The 6,189-nt window shown below is 45.4% G+C and overlaps 1 long non-coding RNA gene across 1 annotated transcript; it reads right to left on the bottom strand.

Annotated features, from left to right (window-relative positions):
- Positions 1-2,015: 2,015 nt before the first annotated feature.
- Positions 2,016-4,302, bottom strand: LOC137857053 (uncharacterized). Its single transcript, XR_011096963.1, has 2 exons — positions 3,809-4,302; positions 2,016-2,724 (listed from the first exon to the last, which is right to left on the bottom strand). It is a non-coding gene; the product is annotated as an uncharacterized lncRNA (long non-coding RNA).
- Between the last annotated feature and the right edge of the window lie 1,887 nt (positions 4,303-6,189).

Here is a 6,189-nt window from a genome sequence, read left to right on the forward strand (position 1 = left end):
CAGCTTCAGTGTCTGTCATGGTGGAAGCAAAGATATCTTTGCAACATGAAGGCTCACGAATCACTAACTTTGGGTGAGAGGGACACGATGTGGTCCACAGTTAATACAACCAAGTGGCAGATGAATGAGTCCATGCTCGGTTTAATGGCTGTTTAGCTCACAGGTTCACTGTTTAGAAATGGAAGGACCTGGAGTTTAGATGTAAAACTACTTTCTAAAAGCCACAAGCCATTGACATAAGTGGCTAGATTTTCAAGTGTTCTGTCTGCATTTTCAAGTGGAGTGGCTGTAGCCAGATGTCAAAAAGTACCAAATTCCCAGTGCCTTAAACTACATTGCATTCATGGGCAATCTCTTCTGGTAATGAAGATGAGCCTATTTGTGAGTCTTTCCACAATGATGGGGCTGGCCACAATAAAGAAAAGAAAACAAAACAAAACAGAAAAAACTTTAACAGAGAGTTTCAAATACTGTTGTGGAAAACATTTGAAAGTCCCTTTTCAACAAAATATGAAAATGGTGTTTTACAGGAGGAACTGCAGCTTTTCATAATTTTCTTCTATATGTCAGAAATCCCCAAAGTCCAAATCATTCTTCATCAAAAAACTTTATTGCTTTTTAAACAAAAGTTTTGTAACAATAAATACATGCCTTTGCTAAAAGCATGCACAACAACACTTTGAAAATGTTATATGCTGTTTAGATCTGTTTTGCTGCTCTTCTTCCCCCGATAATTGCAGTTCTCACCTCTTAAAAAGAAAACACAAAAATAGCAAAATTGTAGACACCATTACCTCAAGGCCACTGTCCACTCAGCTATCAAGAGTAATTTTTAACCCTCAGAAAGCAGCCAAGCAGGACAATCAGAATATAATATATTAAGAAAGCCTCCTCTGAAACCACCTGACCAGCCAGAGCTTCCCAAGTTTAGAAGGCTTATGGGAATTATGGTACAGATGTTGGCTGGCACTAGAGAAGGAGAGGCCAGAGGCGGGATTCGTAATTCTCAGTCCTTTCTTTGGCCTGCACTGAGTGGGAGGAAAGGTGGATTTTGTTTCTTTGGGATCCTACTGGATAACAGTGAGGGGAGAACTGGCAAGTCATGAATGTGCAGAGTGGGAAGAGCATGTCCCTGGCACACCTTGAGAAATTTCCTGCTGCTCCCTGGAGCTGAATCTGAATTTCAAGACTGCAGGGTTGATCCCGGTTTGCCTTGCACCCTAGTGGAGATGAAAACAGACAAACCACTGGGAAGAAAAGCAGGTAAACAAAGGGCCATTTGCAAATTGAGTTGGCTTTCTTTCAAATGCATACAGAAGCAGACAGGAGCACTTCTGAAAAAATTCCCCCCTTTGAGAGCCGTAGGGCATGGGGTTCATAGCTGCATAATCTCACTAGCTGTTGCTCCGAAGGCAACTATAAATATCAGGTTGTTGCAAAAAAACCCACAAAGGTTTCCTGTTTCTTATGGTTCAAGATAAAGGTTGCACACAGCATGGGCTCTGTTCTTTAGAGCAGTTGTTCTCTAACGGGCTAGAGTGAAAGATCTACAATTAACTCAATTTCAAGCAGCTTATAACTTTTCGAAGTAATTAAAGTCACTTGGCACAAACGGCTGTGCCACCAGAAACTGAAAAGCGCAAAACTGTGGGCGGATTTGGTACAAAGCACGGTCCCACCTCCTAGAAGAGAAAAAGCACAAGACATGAGTTTCTCCTAGTGGGGAGAACCACAGGCTGGTTTGCAACCTCAGTGAAACAATGAACATGGCTGTGCTTCAGCTCAGAGCAAAAGCTGGCTGCTGCTGCTGCTGCAGCAGTGGAGATTTCTGAGGCTGTGTCAAGAACCTGGGGGAAAATGTTGATTACACTTGTTAACCTGATCTAAGAAAAAAAAAAAAGATCTGGGAAATAAAAAAGAATGACCTTTCAGCACAGTAATCTATCCACCACGGTGGATTGCATCTCCTGCACTTTCCTCTTCTGGTGGCTTCTTTCCAGCTCGTTCCCCCTGGAAACAAGAGGCGTTTGAGCGATGCAAGAGAGAAGCAGTGAGTCAGTGTGCACGGTACCGCAGCGGCTGCCCTGCTGCTGTGTGCGTAGATGTATCTGAGCAGCTGTGGAGCACGCTCCCAGTGCCGGTGAGGAGGAGCAGCTTTGGCAACGCAGAGACAGCGTGGGCTGGGGAGAGCAGAGAAGTGGTGTGCACACTCTGGGGACCCTGCGCAGGCACAGCATGTGCTGAGAGCTGAACCTCAGCTTGCTCTAGTGATGCAGCTACGTAAGCTCAAAGCCTGAGCTGAAGACAAGGGTGTTGCACTGATGTGAACCGACTTGGAGATAAAAATCACCTCATCTGCTCTTGTACCAGGTCCCACTGGGGATGCTGCTGACGCGGCTTTGAGGTTTGTGCTTGGCAGAGCTTCAGGTAGGGCACAGAGAAATGCGAGGAACTTGTGCTGGTGTGCACAGTTTCAGCATCTCCCTTCAGCTGACAGACCAGGCATCCTTCTTAAGAGGAAGGCATGAGCTTGTGCTGCTTCTAAGAAGCTGTATGCAGAGGCGCTGAAGGAGATGGCTGCTGTCCCTCGGTGAGGCTGCAGCACCCCCAGCACCTCTCCCAGGCAGAAAGCAACAAACAAGTCTGGGACTGGATCACTCAAACTTGTCTCACCACAAGCTTCTCTGCTTTTTTCCACCATGTGACAGAAAGGCAGTACCGCACCTGACAAAAAAAAAAAAAAAAAAGTCAGTTTCCAAAGGCTGATGAACAACCCCCAGACTCTGCTGGTGAAAAGGAAGTAAGCGTGAGCTGCTGTGTGAAGCGTTATTTAGCTCATCTCACAGGGGAACCACACTTACATCCAGTTTTTCTAGCCCTGATACTGGAGTCCTTGAACTGAAGCTGAGAGTAAGCTTCGTTTGGACCCATTTGGAAGTAGGAAATGCTCATCCTTACTTGGGTGGAGGGCAGTCACATTCACTAAGACACCACTACGCAGTAGTGCTATACAGCAGGTCTCTTTGTTGCTTTAACCTCCATGGCATGAAATCCTCAAGTAAGGCCTAGTGTTTGCATTGGACTTTCACCACTGAATTTTGCCTGAAAGCATACATACACTTCACCAGCTCTTTCTTTTAAGTCTTAAAACAAAGTGCAGAAACTCTTGCTCAGCTGTCCCCTAGCTTAGTGGCTGTTAAATTTCACAGACACTTTACTTTATGAAATTCTCACAGTTCCCTTTCTGTCCAGAAGTATTCTAGTCCTGATCAGACCAGGCAACTGGATACCCCCTCATCTTTAAGCCCATTTTATAGTTAAAACCAAAGTGTTCCTCCTATTTCCTCCCCTGAGAAAGCCAGGCTGGGCAGATTTACCTTGAATATGCCTAATACACACCAGCAGGATCTTCACAGAGTTCAATGGCTTCATTCATTTAAAGCACTTACACAGCAACTACAGCTTCCTTTTGTAATAATCTTATGTGCTTTCCCCATACTCGGGGCTAATTTCTGCCTATTTGTCCAAAACATTTCCCTTTCAGCTCATCCTGATGCATTTTGAGGGGGTTCTGTTTTTATCTTAGATTTCTTTATTCTTGATGACAATTTGGCCACGTCTGCCCCAAGTATCTGTGCACACGCAAGGTAAGTAATTCCATTAAAGACATGCAGAGGACTGTAAGGGATGTCCGCCATCTGACGCACATTGGCAGCTCACCCTGCTCTGCACCTTGTGAGCTCACTGAGACATCCACGGCAGCCTTTCCTCATTTCCAGGTTGCTCCATAGCCTGAAGGGATACCCACCCACATTTTCCAGACCACACGATAGTCAGGATGGGACTAGTCCTCGTTCCTACTGATGAAGCAAGATCCCTGCAGTGACTGAAATGCAGAAGACACATGGCCACAGAGGGAAAGAAAAGGAATAGAACCAAGTCTGTCTGCCTTATACAACACACAAGTAGCCAAACCACCAATTATTTAAAACACATGGGGGATGGGGCAGCACCACACTCCAATTTGCAGGTACTGCTGCTCTCGAGTCAGATGCAGGATGCTTGTGTATGGGACATGGCACAGGTCCATATCACATCCTGTTCCTGGGCCGAGGCTGCAGCCTAGCAGCAAGCACAAAGAGCAGGCAGCAGGACTGAGAGCACTTCACCTGACCGATGTCCTGCTCTGTGATCACTTTGAGAACCCCCTGGCAAAGCGTGCAGCTGTCAGCTGGACAGGCCTCAGGGGATCTCAGCAGATCGCGCCTGACCCAAGGTGGGCAGGGCGTTAAACTTTTGTAAAATGAAGCATCTCACCCAGGATGTAGTAGTTTAGATGGCTGATAAAAGTCTCTTTGAAGTAAGATTTTGGTTTCAGGTTGCACCTAGAGTGATAAGTGAGAGCACTGCTGTGGAAAGTAGCTATCCCATTCCTCCCTTGTCCCACCTGCAACTGCCATAGGGTGAGTCAGTTCAGCTGGAGGAGCTGGCAAAAAACAACCCTGCAAAACATAGGAAAAAAGAAAAAATATCATTAGATCAGCCACTGTATCCTCTCATCCTCTAGCCAGACAATTACCAATTCAAGGCAGAAAGAAAAGCCAAGAAGTCTTTGGAAAGAAAATCATTTGGAAGGGCTTCCTATTAGCTGATGTGTAATGCAAACCCACAGCCTCAGGGGCCCAGGTAAGGAAAGGCAGCAGCTGAGCCTCAGGTACACCTTTCCTTTTGCCAACACTGTTATGGGAAAGTATTCTTTGCCAGTAAGGCAGGCACATTTTAAACAGCCAGGGATATTTACTCAGTGATTTCCTATCATAACCCTTCAGGCTCCAAGGCTCCCATGTGAGCTCCTTTCACAAGGTCTTGATTGAGCTAATGTCTCACGGGCACTCAAGTCACTACAGCAGGAGACATTTCTCTGTAGGTAGAGGGTGGGATCTGCAAAGAGATTGATGTACCCTTCCATGTCCTGATCTCTACACAATGCTCTGCAGAGGAGAACGGTCAGATTGGGTTTCTTTTGACACAGAGGTGTTTGCTCTCTTACAAAGCAGGGATCAAACCCTTCCACCAGGCTGCATAATCTTACTCAAGAAATCTGGAAACATAGGTCTATGCAGCTAAAGTGGAGAAAGCAGAAAAATACTACACCCATACAAAAATCTGGGGCAAAAAATAGATCCTGTTGCCGGAGTGGCCTGCACTCTGACATGTCCCTGTTAAACCCAGTGGAATGCAGAGATACCGAGGAAAGCAAGCATACTCAGTCCATGTACCTCATTTCTTGGCTGCACTGCTCTACTCTCTGTAGTCAAGTGTAGTGTTTTTGTTTTGGTTTTGTTTTGTTTTGTTTTTCCAAATGCCATTTTAATGATTAGGATGTAGTTTGTACTGCAGCAGAATTTCCTCTGCTAAGAGTGGATTCATCTCTGGTGCATGTAAATGGGCTTTTTAACTCTGCAAGGAACACTTTGCGCATTTGTGTTTTATTTACATGTATCTCAAACTTAACTGTGCTTGACATGAGCCCTGACACAAAGAGATTTCCCAAATGCTAAGGGCAATCCAAAGTCACTAATCACTTTGGCAAATCCTCGCTATAATGGTGCCTGATTTAAAGCCCAATAAAGTCAATGGAAAGAATTTCCTCTGACTTCATTGTCTGTCAGCCACGTTCATAAAATTCCCATTCATGTCTGTACAAGATACCTAAGCACAGGTATGACAGGACAGGTTGCAGAAGGTTGTCAAACCACTCCCATAAAAGGTTGCCGGATGACTACTGCTTTTGCTTTCCAATCACAAGCCCATTGGGCTCTCCAGGTTTTTATGTCACTCATGTCTACTCCTAAGGATGGAGACCTGCCAGTTGTTTGGCATGGCTTCCACCAGTCCACAGTGCTCTGATCATCTTCGTTACAAAAACAGAGTTTGGTTTAAAATAGCGTTTTCTGTTAGGTGGGAAGACCCTCTTTGTCTCCACATCAGACAGCAAGAAGATCTCTACCTGGCAGAGCTCCCCCAGGAGGTGCCTCCTCTGTTGCCTTCCTGCTTCTGCAAAGAAATATTTCCAGGTGTGTGAGTCTACCTCCAGCAACAGGAAAGTAGAGGAGCAAACTCCTAAATGAGACAATATTGCTCAAGCCTGTTTTTAAATGCATGCAAGAACACGATGATGTCCGGCAC

The sequence above is a fragment of the Anas acuta genome, chromosome 1, assembly GCF_963932015.1.
Source record: "Anas acuta chromosome 1, bAnaAcu1.1, whole genome shotgun sequence".
NCBI classification, from domain to species: domain Eukaryota; kingdom Metazoa; phylum Chordata; class Aves; order Anseriformes; family Anatidae; genus Anas; species Anas acuta.